Source organism: Leptopilina heterotoma, unplaced genomic scaffold (assembly GCF_015476425.1).
Source record: "Leptopilina heterotoma isolate Lh14 unplaced genomic scaffold, ASM1547642v1 Lhet_134, whole genome shotgun sequence".
NCBI lineage: Eukaryota > Metazoa > Arthropoda > Insecta > Hymenoptera > Figitidae > Leptopilina > Leptopilina heterotoma.
In genome coordinates, this window is record NW_025110853.1 from 2249776 (window position 1) to 2268978 (window position 19203).

The 19203-nt window shown below is 27.1% G+C and overlaps 1 protein-coding gene across 3 annotated transcripts in view; it reads left to right on the forward strand.

Annotated features, from left to right (window-relative positions):
* The window catches only part of LOC122513113 (G protein-coupled receptor kinase 5), a 668663-nt gene that overhangs the window by 622929 nt on the left and 26531 nt on the right, over positions 1 to 19203 (forward strand). The window lies entirely within an intron of this gene.

Consider the following 19203-nt stretch of genomic DNA (forward strand, 5'->3'; position numbering starts at 1 on the left):
ATATTAATAAGGGTGTCCAGCGGTCAGGGAAGTCAGGGAATTTTAATCAAAATCAGGAAATTTTTTTAAAATTTCATGAGAAATCGATTTTTTTTATTTTTTAAATTTTCAGCCGACCAGATACTTGAATGAGTGAATCACTTTCGTTTATTGGTTCTCTTTCATTTTTGAAATCATCATCAAAAGGCTTTTCTAATTTGGAAAACTTTGTGAAAATGATTTTAATTTTATCTCATGGGAACGCGGCTTTAGATCGTGGTTTTTCAATAAACAAATAATTAGATTATTTTATCTTTGTTTTTTTAGATTTTATGTGTGTAATATTTTGTTTACAACAAAAGAAGGTTTATAATGATGATAAATAAAGTGTTTAAGTTCACTATCATAAAATTACGTTAATATTTACCAGCTCACATAATTTTTTTTGTTAAAGATTTGTTATAAAAAAGGGAAGGGAAAGTCAGGAAATTTTTTTCTTAGTACTTGCAGGACACCCTGAATTAATTATAAAATAAATGTATATGAGTATTTTATAAGTAAATAAAATTTATTTTTGAATAAATACCAAGAACCGTTTCGAAATTTTAGTTTCGTTTTAGTTCCTGATTTTCAGTTTCCGTCATTTTTAACTGATTTTCAGTTTAATTCCACTGATTCAAATCGCGAGAATAAAGTCACTGATTCTTAGTCAAATTTCACTAATCTTAAGTAGGAATTTCACTGATTCTGATTTAGAGAGTAAATTTCAATAAAATTAGGCCTAATTTTTGATGATTTTGTTCGTATTACTTCATGTAATAAATGTTTTTTATAATAAACAAAATATGATCATTTATTTTATATAAATATGTCTATTTTTTATAAATTATGTTTAATTATTTGATTTTTTAATTATGTTTTGAAAATTAATTTTTCATCGTCAAACTCGAAACACTGTTGGCGCCCGATTGCGCGCGCAATTTGTCGTCTAGTATTATATATATGTATGTATATAAACATCTTGGAATAAGAAATATCCGATAGAGTTCATAAGTAGCACGTTCCCCTTCGACGAGTATGATTTAATCACTACTCTGACCCTTCGTTGACCTCATCTTGAATTATATTGAATATCTGCACCCTCTGCATTTATTGAAAAAATAATTTGGATTAAAGGAACTCGTAAGAAATTTTATTCAATAAATAATGAAAAAAAATCGTTCTATCAAAAAATTGTAAAAATGATAGAAAAATATTTTCTGTTAGTTTTAACGAAATTGAACATTTTAAAATTTTTAAATTTGATTCCAGTATAAAAAATAGTGTGAGTAAAAAAGGAAAAAAATTACTGTTTTTTCTATCCCAGTTTGAAGTTAGACTTTTGTGTATGCTTTCATTTTTTTATATATTTTGATAGATTATATTATATTATTTTTATCTTCAAATTAATTCAGAAAAATGTTTATGAATCTAAAAAATTGTTAAATTAGTTACAAACTAGAGATTTTCAAGTTTTGGTACAAGTCTCTTTAGAATTTTGTCTAGAAATCACGCAAACCTATGAAATAAACAAAATTGCTCACGAGGGAATTTATTTCCTTATTTTTTTCTAAAGAAATTATCATTTAAGGAGCTGTATCGAAGAACTCGCTCGACGCGCGAGAAAAAGGGATGATACCAGTCAGGTAGCAGTGAACGATCCAGATGCCCTCACTGCTACCTGGCTGGTACAGCTCTTCATTTAGTAACAAAAGTTGTAACTGACAAATGGAAATTATGCAAATTTTTTTCATTTTTCTTTCAAATAAATTTAACAGTAATATTAACTTGAATTGTTAGTAATTTTCATTGATGATTTTTCCACCTTTTTATTAGTAAAATATTACAGGATTGACACAAAACATGGATTTTAAAATTCCATGACTTTTCCAGGTTTTCCAGACCATTTATTAAAAATTTACAAACCCAAAAATAAAATTGTTTTGATAAATTTTTATCTAATAAGTTATTAATTTTATAAATAATTAAAATTTAAGTTAAAATTTGCTAGATTATTTGTGATAAAATTCCGAAGAAAAGTACCTACCTTAGAAGCAAATCGTTTTAAGGTTATGTTTGTGTCATTTTTAAGTCAATTAAAAGTTTTTGTTTAATTTTGTAAAACCAAATTTAATTTTGATTGATTATTTTAGTTTTAATGAAGATTTTAATATTAGTTTTTTATATTGGGAGTTAATCCCCTTTGTGTAATTTCATTTCAAAAGTCACAAACATAACCTACAATTTTTTGCTTCTAAGGTACCTTTTTCAGAGTGCATCACACTTATTTTAAAGTAGACAAAAAGAATATAGAGAAAAATGATAGGAATTTAAAATTTAAAAATTTAGTTGTGTTCATATTTTTTCAGAATTAAACGAATATTTTAAACATTTTAATAACATTTTTGGGTTTCTGAAATGCATTTAAAAATATTAATTTTAAAATTATCCATAGAAAAATGGACTTTTGATCGAAACGGTATAAAATTTGTTAGAAATGTTGCAGCAAGGTTTAAAATCGATTCGATCAAATGTCCATTCGGTAAAATGTCTTTTCGATCAAATGTGCATTCGATCGAAAGCCTTTCGAGCGAATGTCTATTCGATCAATTGTCTTTTGGGAAGAATTCCTGCGCCTCGAACTACTTTAAGTAGTAGAATCTACTAGTTTTTGTAGTTATTTCTGTAACATACCTGCAGTTACAAATTTAGCTACAAATTTACTTAAATTGAATTTTATCATAAGAACATAAAAAATATTATTTTAATTTTAAGATTTTCTAAACTAATAAAAATATGTTGATTGAAATCCATGTAATTATTTAAACTGTATAATTCTATTTTGCGATTTAAAGTCACTATAATTTTTCCTTTTTTGGTACACGTAAAGTACGTAATTTCCAATGCCAAAGGCAGTTCGAGGCCTGAATAAACAATTTACTTATTAAAAATATTTTTTATTTGTTTAAAATAATTTATTTATTAGCATTAAATAATACAATATTTGTATCAAGTAATTTGGTTTAGTTGAAACAATAACATAATTTTATTATGTCCAATAGTTCATGGCAAAGAATCAAATATTAGAGTGGATTAAATAAATGTGTTAAATAAATTCATTTATTACATTCAATTAACTATTTACTTGCTTCAATTAAGATTTATTTGGTTCAAACCAAAGTCAAATAATTTTAGTTGTATTTGAATCAAATACTTATATACATTTTTCCATCTTTTGACATGAAAATCAGAAAATACACACGCGAATTGTTTTTGCTCGTATAATTAATTATAATTCGAATTAATTAAAAAATAAATTATTACTAATTATTATTATCCATTTTAATTCTACATAATATAATTATATTGTACACTGAAAAAATAATTTATTTGATTTAAATAACCGATTACTTGACTATATAATCAATTAAATATTTACTTAAATCAAATCATATTTATTGGAGTAAATTAAATTGTATTTGAAGTTGTACCAATAATTTCAGCATTTAAAGCAAATTCTATTTAATTGACTTCAATAATAATAATAATAACTCCAATAAATAATATTTTATTTGATTCAAGTAAATATTTAATTGATAATAGTCAAGTAATCGGTTATTTGAATCAAATAAAGTTTTTTTCAGTGTAAATATTGTTATTACATTTTAAATTGACATTAAAAATAAATTTTTTTTCTTTAACACAAAAGAAATATAAAAAATACTAATAAAACCGCTGTTTATGGATTAAATATGATTTTGGAAAAGAACGGAAATAAACTGTGCTCGGTTTTACGAGAGGTGCTGGTAACGGATGTTTTCATTGTTTATAAAAAGAAAAATGTGCACAGGACATGTTTGAAATGAAGTTACTTTTATATTTTTATAGCTGCATTTGAGATTGAGTATCTTTGAAGCCTCTTTATAAAGTTATAAGCTCCACTAGTTCATAAAGTTCGTCCTTGTGTTTCATATATGACATTTCATAAGTCGCTTCCAATTCCATAGTCTTCTGTAACTAATTTCGAGAGAAATTTATGGGAGACCTTACGTTCTATTAATAATTCTATGTGGTAATTTAAATTACATTCTTGTTTTATAATATAGAGCGAAATTAAAATATGCGAATTCATTTTTTACAACTGAAAAAGTATTTAAATATAATCAGAAAATTTACTGAATATCTAATATTACTAAATTTTTAATTTTTATTTTACCAGATTTTAAATTAGAATTTTTATTTATCCAAAATTTCCGTCATCTGATTTTTAAAAAAACAGAATTTGTATTGAAGGTAATTTTTAAATATTGGTAGATTAATATTGTTTATATTTATTCTGCTCAGTGCAAAAATAAATATTAATTTTAAACGATGGCCTTCGATATGTCGAATGATATATAATTTGCTTTTAATTTGAATAAGAGGTTCTGGAATTCGTTTTTATAATCACTGGTATTGAATATTGTATGGGAATAATAATGTTTTCGATAAATCAGAAAATTTATTGACGTTACAAATCAAGCAGGAGAGATTTGTGGAAACAGTTTACTCATCAAAGGGTTCTTATAATTAATTAATGAAACGTCAACTTGGAAAACGAGTTACCTTGTTTGATCCCGTTTCCTCCCCATGCAGATTGGATCAAGTATTCACAAATCAGTTATAACAATCTTTAATCTCGTTCCGGAGATTTTCATCTTTCCATTAATTATCTTCAATCGTTTAATAAAGTGACAAATTTCGTTTTCATTCTTTTTTATTCTCGTCTTAATAAATCTTCATTTTTAGCAATTATTTCACTGAAAATGACTTTTTTCTCTTCATTTTCTCACGGTCGTAATGTATATAGTATATGTATTTATTTAGTTTGACTATTTTTAGTTATATCTGTTTTATTTATTGCTTAATTGTTTTTTATTATTATTTATTCTTTATTTCTATTTATTTTTTACGTTTTATTTATATTCGTAATGTTATTTTTTCACTCAAAATGAATTTTAATTATAATTGAATGCTTATTTCAATATATTTAAAATTAACAGGTTTTTTATTATTAATTTTTTCGTTAAGCTGAATTTTTATTCTGCCGAACTATCCCAGGCGGAAAAGTCGGACGAATGTCGGAATTTACAACCGGCTGGGATCCGCGCCCGTACAGACCGCAAGTACCGACGGTCTGTACCGATTCGGATCTGAAAAAGCAACCGGCGCGGTACAGATTATGCTCCGACTGTCGGAACCGTCTTCCCACTATTGTCAGTACTGGCTCGGTACTGGATTTCTTCCGCCGGCGGATCTTATTCTTCTGCGGCGTCGGAAGAATGACGGATATGTTGAGTCTGTACTGGCTCGGTACTGGGGCGGATCCGACTGCGGATCTCGTCATTTATTGTCACATTATAAATTAAATAATTATTACAAGTAATTGCATTATTTTAGAAAATAATTATTAATAAATGAATCTAATCAATATATTAAGTAATCATTTATTGAGACTTTTTTAAAAATTAAATAATTAAAAAAATTCGTTATTAATTAATATTATATATTATTAATTAATAATATCTCAATAATAATTGAATAATTGTTTCTCAATATAATAATAATGAAGGTAATTATTAATAATTTTAATTAATATCTCAATAATAATAAATTTATGGTTATTGATATATTATTAATTAATATTAATATTGATAATTTATTATTAATTCTCAATAATATTAATGTTAATTAATAATATATAAAATTAATTAATAATATCTTAATAATAATAAATTTATTATTATTGAGATATTAATTAAAATTATTAATATTATTACGTTCAATATTATTATATTGAAAAACAATTATTCAATATATGTATTATATAATAATAAAAATATAACAAGTTTCTTTTTTAACGAAATATTGAAATAGTCCTAAATATACATTCAATAAAGTATTGAAAATATAGCGGTATCATTGACGCGTAGTAATTCTACAAGTTTTATTTCAGCTTGTGACACTTGAGAGTATTTAAGATTTGAAAGTCCCATGCGAGCGTAGCATAGTGGTTAGCGTGCGAGATTTCGGTGCGTAAATATTCGGTTAGGCGTAGGTTCGTACCCCCAAGCGTTAGGATTTTTCAAATGTCTATGTAATAAGAAATTGCGTTTAAGTGTATAAAAAAATAAAAAAAATGTGTAAAGTGAACTGTCAATGAATTGTCATTACTGTTTATCTTTTGCAATTAATTATTATTTTTTGTATTGATATTTGTTGAAATTATCATTTGGATCCGAGCCGGTTGTCAGGCGGTAGAATGCCAGCATTGCCAGCGCTCGGCTGGCTATTAAATGAAAAATCCACGGTCGGTAGAGTGCCAGGTCCCAGCCGGTTGAATTATACACGGAACGGCTTCTCCCGGCCGGTCAGCGGGCGGTAGAATGCCAGTTCCGAGCCGGTTGCCAGCGCGCTCCTGGCCTAGTCACTATTCGGTAGAATGCCCGTTCACATTCGGTTGGCAGGCGGTTCCGAGCCAGTACAGTTACACCGGCGTCAGTACGGGCTAGGATCCGCGCCGGTTGGAAATTTCCGCCTGGGTAGATAGATAGATGAGTGGTTGTTAGAGTTGAGCCACCCGAAATTTTGCAATTACAAAGCGTACGTACTTGCAACAGAAATTCATTTTTTCATTTAAAGAGGTGTTAAAAACTTCATTTCCATTGGAAAGAGAGGAAAAAAATTGTTGATAACCTTTTTTCATTTTTTCAATTCGTTCATGAGGAATAAAATATCTAAATTTATATGAAAATGCATAATATGGGATTTTATTTTAATTTCATGGTTCCTTTCTTCGTTTCTTCATTCCCAAGTGTCATTCTATCATTTGAAGGTCATTTTTAATCATTTGCCTAAATATTTCACTGATTTTCTACAGTGGCTCAACTCTGTCAACCATGATCAACTCTGACAACATTTTTTTTTTAAATTGCTTATAACTCCGAATCTTTTAGTCAAATTTTTTTACAATGTTCAGCAAAAACGTTGCATTTGAGTTGATCTTTCCAACAATATGCACAAAATCACGAAATTCGTTCTACAGGGGAAGTTATGAAGAAAAGTCAAAACTATGCCCAACCTTAACAACTCTCCCCTACTAAATTAAATCAGTAGAATTATTTTTATTTTACCACAAATTAAATTAGTATATTTTTTTAATTGGAGGAATTGTTATTTTACTGCAGAATTTTAACTCTTTAACTACGAAAAAATAAATATTTTTTCATTATTATTGTTATATTTATTAATTAAAAAATGTATATTTATATAATTGAATATGTCAGTGCGAGTGCTTGGCAAGGGAATAGTGCAAGATGTACATATATATAGGGAATATTTGAAGGAAAAGGGTTAGAGTGGGAATGTACTACCATTCTCGAGAATTTGCATTCACTTGTATACACAAACAGCGCACACTAATGTTGAAAGCTCGGTTTCCTTGGTGTCTATCATAATGATCCGTATAGAACATGATTCGAATATTTCCTCCACCAGCAGAAATCTTACTCTCTAAATTTGAATTAGTAGATATTGACTAATTCACAGTAGATTTTGACTAATTCAAATAGGACGGATTCGTATACTGTCAATTAGTCAAAGTTAACTAATTAAATTGATAATATAGAGGCTATTTAAATAAATTAGTAACTTAATGTACTGAATGAATTAATGAGTTTCCAACTAAATATGACAATAATAGAATTGGTTTTTACAAATTAGAAACTTATTTGGAGGTGCATGGTGCATGATTATTCCCCAAATGTCATTTGACCGAACTGTCATTTTACCGAATTCCATTTATCCGAACTGTTAACGAAATGTCACTTTTGGGAATCACCATTTTTACGAATTGACACTTTTGCGAAAAGTCATTTTTGCGAATCGCCATTTTTACGAATTGTCGCTTTTGCATTGTCATTTTTGAAAAAATTGCTTTAGTAAACTTGTATAAATATAGATTTACTATAGCAATTTTCGCAACAGTGACATTTCGTAAAAATGACAATTCGCAAAAATGACTTTTCGCAAAAGTGACAATTCGTAAAAATGATATTTAAGGTCTGTGAAGTTGGCTCCGACATGTCAAAATTTTTTACTTTTCTAAGTAGTATTCAAGAGTAAAGTAGTAAGTAGTAACTATCTTGGATACTAAGTAGTATCCAAGATAGGTCCACGTTTGTCCAACCATTAATTTTTTTGTCCACCAAAAAAAAGTTTCAAAAAAAAAAAAAAAAAAAATTCTAAAATTTTTTTTTTTAAATTTTGTTTCTAACTTAGTCTAGGAGGGTGGAATAAATTTTCTAATGGGTGGACAAACGAAATTACAACTTGGACAAACATCAGAAACAATAAAATCAACATTCCCACCAATTGTTTAAACAATTTCAGTACTTGACTTCTGATAAATGTACATTTTCAACTTTTTTTGTTTCTAACTTAGTCTGAGAGGGTGGAATAAATTTTCTAATGGGTGGACAAACGAACTTACAACTTGGACAAACGTCAGAAACAATAAAATAAACATTCCCACCAATTGTTTAAACAATTTCACTAGTTGACTTCTGATAAATGTTCATTTTAGACTTTTTTGTTTCTAACTTAGTCTAGGAGGGTGGAATAAATTTTCTAATGGGTGGACAAACAAAATTACAACTTGGACAAACGTCAGAAACAATAAAATCAACATTCCCACCAATTGTTTAAACAATTTCACTAGTTGACTTCTGATAAATGTTCATTTTAGACTTTTTTCGTTTGTAAATCAGTCTAAGAGGGTGGAATAAATTTTCTAATGGGTGGACAAACGAAATTACAACTTGGACAAACATCAGAAACAATAAAATCAACATTCCCACCAATTGTTTAAACAATTTCAATAGTTGACTTCTGATAAATGTACATTTTCAACTTTTTTTGTTTCTAACTTAGTCTGAGAGGGTGGAATAAATTTTCTAATGGGTGGACAAACGAACTTACAACTTGGACAAACGTCAGAAACAATAAAATAAACATTCCCACCAATTGTTTAAACAATTTCACTAGTTGACTTCTGATAAATGTTCATTTTAGACTTTTTTCGTTTGTAAATCAGTCTAAGAGGGTGGAATAAATTTTCTAATGGGTGGACAAACGAAAATACAACTTGGACAAACGTCAGAAATAATAAATTCAATATTCCCACCAATTGTTTAAACAATTTCAGTACTTGACTTCTGATAAATGTACATTTTCAACTTTTTTTGTTTCTAACTTAGTCTGAGAGGGTGGAATAAATTTTCTAATGGGTGGACAAACGAACTTACAACTTGGACAAACGTCAGAAACAATAAAATAAACATTCCCACCAATTGTTTAAACAATTTCAGTACTTGACTTCTGATAAATGTACATTTTCAACTTTTTTTGTTTCTAACTTAGTCTGAGAGGGTGGAATAAATTTTCTAATGGGTGGACAAACGAACTTACAACTTGGACAAACGTCAGAAACAATAAAATAAACATTCCCACCAATTGTTTAAACAATTTCACTAGTTGACTTCTGATAAATGTTCATTTTAGACTTTTTTCGTTTGTAAATCAGTCTAAGAGGGTGGAATAAATTTTCTAATGGGTGGACAAACGAACTTACAACTTGGACAAACGTCAGAAACAATAAAATAAACATTCCCACCAATTGTTTAAACAATTTCACTAGTTGAATTAATTTTCCAGTAGGTGGACTAACGAGATTTTTAAGTTTGTAAGTTCGTTTGTCCACCCATTAGAAAATTTATTCCACCCTCTCAGACTAAGTTTGAAACAAAAAAAGTTGAAAATGTACATTTATCAGAAGTCAACTAGTGAAATTGTTTAAACAATTGGTGGGAATGTTGATTTTATTGTTTCTGACGTTTGTCCAAGTTGTAAGTTCGTTTGTCCACCCATTAGAAAATTTATTCCACCCTCTCAGACTAAGTTAGAAACAAAAAAAGTTGAAAATGTACATTTATCAGAAGTCAACTATTGAAATTGTTTAAACAATTGGTGGACAAAAAAATTAGTGGTTGGACAAACGTGGACCTATCTTGGACAAACGAATACTACTTAGAAAAGTAAAAAATTTTGACATGTCGGAGCCAACTTCACAGACCTTGATATTTCGCAAAAGTGTCAATTTGTAAAAATGTCGATTCGCAAAAATGACATTTCGGAACAATAATAATTATTCGTAAAAATGATATTTCGCAAAAATGACTTTTTGAAAAAGTGTCAATTCGTAAAAATGTCGATTCGCAAATGGCATTTCGTTAAAATAACAGTTCGGATAAATGCAATTCGATAAAATGCAGGGACAGTTACCAAACGTTTGTGCTGAGTACGTGTTGTGTTCAGAACACAACACAATTCAAAAAATTGAAATGTGTTTGTGTTCGAAAAAACACATTTGCTCAAACACATGTGGCGAGTTCAATTTACTATTGAAATCTGTTTGTGTTCAGAACACAACACAATTTCAATATACGAATTGTGTTGTGTTCTAAACACAACACAAACACACACTTGATATTTGTGTTCATTTGTGTTGGAAAGAGTCCCTGATAAAATGACAGTTCGGCCAAATGACATTTGTGGAATAATCATGAGCCTCCTTATTTGAAAAGTAATAATACACGTTATAAAATTTTTAAATTATTTTTAACATAAAATCAAAATTTAAAGTTATGTAATCTTTAAGAAAAATACTTTTACTAATTCAATTATTATTCATTTGTTTATACACCCGTCTTCAGCCTAGACAACTTGGCTATACAAGTGTCTCTATACAATTTCTCTCTTTACAAATTTCTTAAAAATAACCTTAACTAATTTTGCGTCTACAGAACGACTTGAAAATTAGGAGTACTCGCATTTGCATGGACCACCCGTCTAATGGGTTTTCTCGCCAGTGGAGAGGGAAACTGTAGAAAACCTCTCCTGAGTACAACCGGTTTATCGGCAGTCGAGTTCTAATAGTGTTGAATTTTTTTAAATTCATATTTAATTGAAAAATTTCCGAATAATCGAATTTTAGTAAAATTGAATTATAAACAAACGGATTTCAGAGTTATTTTAGATAAACTTTCTTTTTTTTCTTTAAATAATTGAATTCTTAAAGAACTTTCTAAAAAATTGTTTAAAATAATTGATTTAAAGAGAAAAACAATTTTTTTTAAAAAATTGTCTAATATATTGACAATTATTAATAAATATTACTTTAGTATATGCGTCTATATATATATATCTAACATTAACTATTCGATGACCTAATATTGTGCTAAGTAAGTAAAGTTTATATACTGTCTTAAGTAAAATTCCGTGTTAAATTAAATTCAAAAAATAATTATTTTCCTTTCTTTTTTATCATCGAAATAGACAAACATTTTTTCGTCACGATGAGACAAGGTTTACGCAGAACTCCATTATCGTAATCAGAAATTAATGAATTGAGGCACTTTATTTAATTACTGCTTATTTGTGATATTAATAAAAAAAGCTCTGAATGAAAAAAGTGAATGTGATGGCGGTAGTTCCAATGTTCTATATACATACATGCTCGAAATTACTCGTCTATATGCAGAATAAAAAAAAATTGAGATCTGGGTAGCGCGCCTTTATTGTTTAACCCACTAAGATAACAGGCGCGTACACGTTTATGGTCGACGCCAACGTTGATGGAAAATCAATTCTGAAAGACGATTATTATTTAACGCCGCCGCGCACGGTTGATCGATGAAAAATTGAGAGCTTTTATTGGATCCGCAAAATTATTATTTTTCGACTATAAACAATTTTCTGCGACACATGAATAATGATGGAAAAAGATTCTTTTTTTACGAATTATTATTGGTTGTGTTTTGAAATTTATTTGGTCGAATGAACACTCGTCACAATAATTTATTAACGGATTTTCCATGAAGCTTGAAATTTATATACTGTGTCAAATTTTCCTATACAGATACAAGTTTTGTTTTTGTAGAATTTTTATTTTTTAATTTTTATTTTAAATATTTTTTTTTGTTTAGCAGAAATTACATTTTTTTAACTTATTATTTTTTTTAGCCAATTTTTTATGCTTTCCAGGTAAAAATACCGAAAACACATGCCCGAAACCCGCCGAAACCTAATCACCCGAAAAAAATTTAATTTAAATAATAAAAAAAATAATAATTTACTTAATAAAGGTGAATAAATAATATCAATTCAAAATATGAAATAATTTAATTTGTATTAGGAATTTAATTATTTTGGCCAAATCAAAATTCTAGTAATTAAAAATTCGGTATAATAAAAAGTTAGGTACATAAATAAACAAAAAAGTGAGTGAAAACTGCCAATTAAAAGGGTTTAAATTTTCACATAACCGATTAAAATTTACTATAAAGTATAAAAATTCATCTAATTCACTACGATAAAATGTCAATTTCGTTACAGTAAAAATTTTGTGAATTGAAATTTTAAACTTGAGCTACATAAAATATTAATTCAATTAAAAAAACTTTCAAAATATAAATAAAAATAAATTATGCTAAACAAATGATAATCAATGTCCAAGATAATAAAAAAAATTAATTAAAAAGTAATTAAAAAGTAAAAATGATATAGTGTTATGATATTTTGTATCTTGTTCGAATCATCGTATAAGCAATTTACTCTACTTTATATACTCCAGAACACCTAAATCATAGGTGTCTTGTGACCTTACATTTTCTGCCCAGGTAATAATTAGTTTCTTATACAACAATAGCCAGTACAGCAATATGATAGCATAATTATAGCAAACACGTAATCAAACTGCTAAAAATTATTGCCAGTCGTTAAATTTTAAAAAGGCGATTTTTTGCACATTTTTCTTCCATGCAGACAAAATTAAAGAAAAAATTTTAAAATATTAGTTTTTTCATTTTTCATATATTTACATACTTTTAATTGCAATTAAAATCGATAAAAATTACACGAATTTTTCGCAAGAATTGTATTTAAAGTTTAATCCATTTTAAACTTAATTTCCTCAATTAATTAAATTGTAACTTAATCTCTCATATTAAAATTAATTTTTAATTTCTTCAATTAATTAATTTTTAACTAAATTTCCTCAATTAATTAACATTTATCTTAATTTCATCAATTAATCAATTTTTAACTTCATTTTCTCATTTATATACTTTATTTTCAACTTGATGTCTTTAATTAATTTCATTTTTAACTAAATGTTTTCAATTAATTAGTTATTTTGTATAACTTCAGTTCAAAAGCAAGTGTCTTGAAAATGTGATAAAATCATTATTTTATATTGTAAGAATATTCTTACTGTAATTTCTTCAAAATTATTTACATGATTTCAATTCAATTATTATTTTCTAGAATTTTTAACTAAATTTCTTCTTTAAATAATTTCTTCTTTTTAATAATTTTTAAAAAAGTTCTTTGAAAATTTTCAAATCCTTTTCTTTACAATCCAATTTTACGAAATTTAGATTATTCGGAAATTCTTCTATTAAATACATATACCTATATATATTCTATTAAATATAATAAAAACTTCAAATAATTTCAAAGAAAATTCAACCACTATTTTTCAAAAAAATTAATTCTACAGAATTGTTAGTTAAAACTTAAAAGTATGTAAAAAATTTAGATTTTTAAAGATTTTAATTTTAAACCTTTTTAAGTTTTAAAATTAAATTAATTTTGAAATATTTAAGTAGTAATTATATCATAGTTCTTCAAGAAATAAATCCCTGACTTCTGACTAATTCTACTTTCTCTGACCTGTGGCTGATGCTGAACTGATGCAAAACTGATGCAAAACATAACCTCTAAATATACATATTTTATGAAAAAATTCGGGACGAAAAATCCTAAAAATACAGGAAATTGAGTGAAAATAAATTTTCCGAGAAATTACTTCGATGTAAATTTGAATAATTTTTCTCCAAATTTTTCGATGGTGTTTGTTAAAAGATGAATAAATGTTTTCTTGTAAGCTTTTTTTGTCAAAAAAAGCACGTGATAAATTGTGAAAAAAGGTATAAAATTTGTTATTGTCTGGCTTTCACCTCGTGTCAGTATTTCACATTATCGATTCCAGTTGAACGAGTCTCGCAGCTTCCGGTTGATTGAAGGGCAATTCTTATATATTATGGTGTAGCTTCATGTATTAGAGATCAAGTCGAAGAAAAGTATTCGATAGAAAAATGTTATTCCATCTTTCTATATATGTGTATCTATTTATAATCAATAATATTTCAGTCTATTCGCGTTCTTATTCTGCTATTAACGATGTCATTTAGATTATAGAATTTCTATCCTGATTTCAAGACCAATTCCGTAATGTTATCGTAAATTTTATTTTTATTCAATTTGTCCCATAGAATCAAAATAGTTAAAGGTTTATCGGCCTATAAAAATCGTTTATTTTTTTACTCTTTGTGGATTTTATTTTTTTCGCAGTAAAGAGTTTTATTTAACTTTGAGGAAAGGACGTTTTTCTTATTTTCAAGTAAAGGAAAACGATTTCTCTAAAAGGGAATGTAATTTATGTATGATTTAAAAATACATAGGGTAAGTGCGTCAATTGCTGCGGGTGCTTCAGTTTCTGCGGCATTTTAATAATTTAAGTGAATACATTTGTTCAGGGCACAAATAATTTTGAAATTTTTTTTAAAAATTACTTAACGATGTAAGTTTTAAAATAGATATAGGAAGTATATACCAAAACTTAATATTTATGTATTTTATTTTAATTAAAAGTTGACGTGTGCAAGGTTTTATTTTTTTTCATTGTTAACTTTGCTGGCAGTGCAAAAATACCTACATAAAAAAGACTTTATTATTGTTTTTAGACTTAAAGTGGTTATTATTATGATGATTTTAGATAAAGAAAACCTTGTTTTAAAAGAAAAATTAAACTTTACTTTATTTTTGTCTGTTATTATATTTTATTTTTAAGAGTAGTAATTAACACAGAATTTGGGCTTGATTTAATTTCTGCGCCCTCAAAAAATCAACTAAGACTGGTTACAATAGACTATCTATTTTGAAAAAGAGCAAGAAAAAATTATGAAAATGAAAGAAAAAATGAAGATTATGGAGGAAAAACTAAAGAAAATTTAATAAATACATAAATTAATTAAGGAAGAATTCTGTTATTAAGTTTTAACTAAATGTTTAAAAAATGTGATAATTCAGAAATTATTTGTTACTTTTGTTAATATATGATATATATTTATTTTTAATAAATTTATATTCTATTCAATTAAACATTGATTAAAATCATTGTCCCATTTTGATTTCATAGTAGTTTGCGGTATTATACACATAAACACGAAATTATGCGCAGAAACTGACCCACAGGAATTAAATTCGCGCAGCAACTGATGCGCAGCAACTGACTCAAACGCGCAGAATTAAACGCATTGAATATTATTTTTAATTCATTAAATTTATTAAAATAAATTATATTTTAGAGATGTTATTTATTGTAAACATCCCAAGTGCGAAATGCCAAGACTGCAAAAACGGCCCATCATTGGTGCAGTAATGTCTGCCGAGAATTGGCAGTAGTTACTGGGCCATTATTGGTGTCCAAAACGTCCCATTACTGGGCCAATGATGGCGCTGATGGTCACAATTTCAAATTTTTTAAGACTGGGCCAGCTCTCGGCCCAATAATAGCTCATTCATGGCAAAGTTTATCAATGTTTAATGGCAAAAGACAATTGCCAGTGATGCGCCGACCATCGGCCCAGTAATGGCTCATTATTGGCACTTTAATGGCAAAAAATTTGTATCGTTCATGGCAAATTATAATTACCAGTATTGGGGAGTAGCTTGGCTCAATAACGGCACAATATTGGCAAAGTTGATCAATCTTTAATGGCAAAATTCAATTGTTAGTGATGTCACGAAGATCGGACCATTAATGGCACATTAGTGGCACTTTAATGGCAAACATTTTGTATCTTTGATGGCAAATTATAATTGCCAGTATTGGGGCGTAGCTTGGCCCAATAACGGCACATTCACGGCAAAGTTGATCAATCTTTAATGGCAAAAGACAATTGACAGTAATGTGACGAAGATCGGCCCATTAAAGGTACATTAATGGCATTTTAATTTGGTAAAATTTTTTATAAGAATTTAATTTTAAGAAACATTAAGTTATTCAATAAATTATTTATTTTGTATTTAAATAATTGAATAAGCTTGAAAAGGATTCAAATTAAAATATTTGAAACTTTGAATTTTCTATATTTTTAACTGTCAATTTTAAAGAATTAATTTTTTTGAAAAAGTTTAATTAAGTATTAATTTAAAAAAGAAGTTATTAATGTTTTCAAATAATTTTACAATTAAAGAAATTCGTAAATAAATGTAACAGAAACCTTTTTTTGAGTAAAATTTTTCCTTTATTATCTAAAAATTAAGAAATTTTCAATTTCACTTTCAATTAATATTTGCAATTGACAAATAGAATTTATAAACATTTTTTTCCTTTATTTTTTAAAAATCTTTGAATTTTTCTTAAAGCAATTGTAATTAAGAAATAAAAATGATGCAAATTATTTCCTTAAGAAAATTTATTGAATAAATGAATGTTTTTTAAAATTTAATTCTCATAATTCAATTTTAAGAAACATTTAGTTATTCAATAAATTATTTATTTTTGCATTTAAATAATTAAATTCTTGTAGAATTTTCTAGTAAAAATTGATTTCAAAATGGATTCTAGTCAAATTTTTAGATAATAATTAAATATTAAAAATATGCCATGAATTTTGATATTAAAATTTTTTGAAATTCAATTGCCAATGATGTGACGAAGATTGGCCCATTAAAGGCACATTAATGGCACTTTAATGGCAAAAAATTTGTATCGTTCATGGCAAATTATAATTACCAGTATTGGGGAGTAGCTTGGCTCAATAACGGCACAATATTGGCAAAGTTGATCAATCTTTAATGGCAAAATTTAATTGCCAGTGATGTCACAAAGATCGGACATTATAGCACATTATTGGCACTTTAATGGCAAAAAATTTGTATCTTTCATGGCAAATTATAATTGCCAGTATTGGGGTGTAGCTTGGCCCAGGAATAGCACATTAATGTCTATCATTTTGTATCTATGATGGCAAATTATAATTGCCAAAATTGGGACGTAGTTCGGCCCAATAATGGCACAGTATCGGCCAGTGTAGTGTAGCTTATAAGAACCCTTTTGCTTCCTCGACTTCAAGTCAGAGTAGCAGAGTGGTCAGAGTGTTAGGCTGTGGTGCGTCAGGTTCAGGTATCGATCCCCGCAAGAGGTAAGAATTTTTCAAATATTTGTAAGTTTGCGTTTAATTTAGGGAAATAAGCCGTATAAATGTTATAAATTAATTAGTTAATTAAATAAAAAATTTATTTTTATTTTTTTCTAATTTTGTCTACACTGGGGGAGTAATGGCAGCCAATACTGGGCCATTAATGTCTGCTGAGATCTAGCTGCCAATAATGGGCCATTAATGTCTGCCGAGATCTGGCTGCCAATATTGGGACAGTAATGTCTGCCGAGATCTGGCTGCCGACGTCCAACCGCGGTTAACACCACAAGAGTCGGCGCAAAGTCGGGCCAATATTGTCTGCCAAGTCTCGATGCCAGCTTTGCCAATACTGGGCCAGTGTTGGGCCGCGTTGGTTTTCGCACTTGGGATATCTTAATAACACAAACTACAAATTTAATAAGACATAAGTTCAATTTGATCAATATAAAAATTATATTTTATAGTTAAAAGACGTCTTGACCAAAATACCGCAGGAATTAGTACACTTACCCTATGAAGAAAAATTGAAATAAAATTGTAAACTCAAGAATTAATTTAGTTTTTAAATTATTAAAATATTGAATCTGTTGGACATTGGGACCATTTCATTTAATTTAGCAGGGTTGCCACGCAACCTGGAAACTTGGAAAACCTGGAAATCTCAAGGAATTTTTATAAACCTTGAAAAAACCTGGAAAAGTCAGGGAATTTTGATTGGAATCCTGGAATATTATTGTTTTCTAAAGTTATTGTGCTTATTCTTGAAATCTAATTTTTCTATTTAATTCAATTTTCTTAACTCAATTTTAAAAGAGTTGCCTTTACAAATAATAAATAATAAAACTCATCGCCAAATTTCAATTATTTTTAATACAATTTTAATGGAATTTCTCGAAAAATGTATAATTATTCTTAAAAATTTTATTCAAATTCATCAAAGAAATTGAATTATTTTCAAAAATAATAAATTTCTTAGCAGAAATTCAATTATGATCAAAAGTTTAAAAAATTTATCGTCAAAATTTCAATTATCTTTATAAATATTAAAAATTTTCTCCAAAATTCAATTATTTTCAAAAATTTTAATGAAATTCTTTTTAACAAATTCAATTTTTTTTCAAAAATTCTCCTCCAGTCAATAATTTTAAATATCTACTATTTTAATAAAATTTTCCAAAAGAAATGAATTATTTACAAAATTTTTTTATAAATTTCTTCGCAATAATTCTATTATTTTCAAAAATGTACAATTTATTTTTACAGAGATTCAATTATTTTTATAAATATGTAATACAATTTTTTACAGGGATTCAATTATTATTATTTTCATAGATAATAAAACTCATTGCAGAATTTCAATTATTTTTGATACAATTTTAATCGAATTCCTCGAAAAATGTAATTATTCTTAAAATTTTATTAAAATTCGTCAAAATAATGCAATTATTTAAAAATTTGTTAATAAAATTCTTTATGAGAATTCAGTTTTGAGAAACATTCAATTATTCAATAAATTATTTATTTTTGTATTAAAAATAATTAGGTATTTAAAAAAAATATTAAAAAATTCGTCTTAAGAATTCAATTATTTTCAAAAGTAATAAAATACTTAGCAGAAATTCAATTATTATGGTCAAAAGTTTAAAAAACGTTATAGTCAAAATTTCAACTATTTTTATAAATATTAAAATTTTTCTCTAAAATTCAATTATTTTCAAAAATTTTAATAAAATTCTTCAATAAATTATATTTTTTTGTATTTGAATAATTGAATTGTCGTAGAATTTTCTAATAATGGTAATTGATTTAAATATGAATT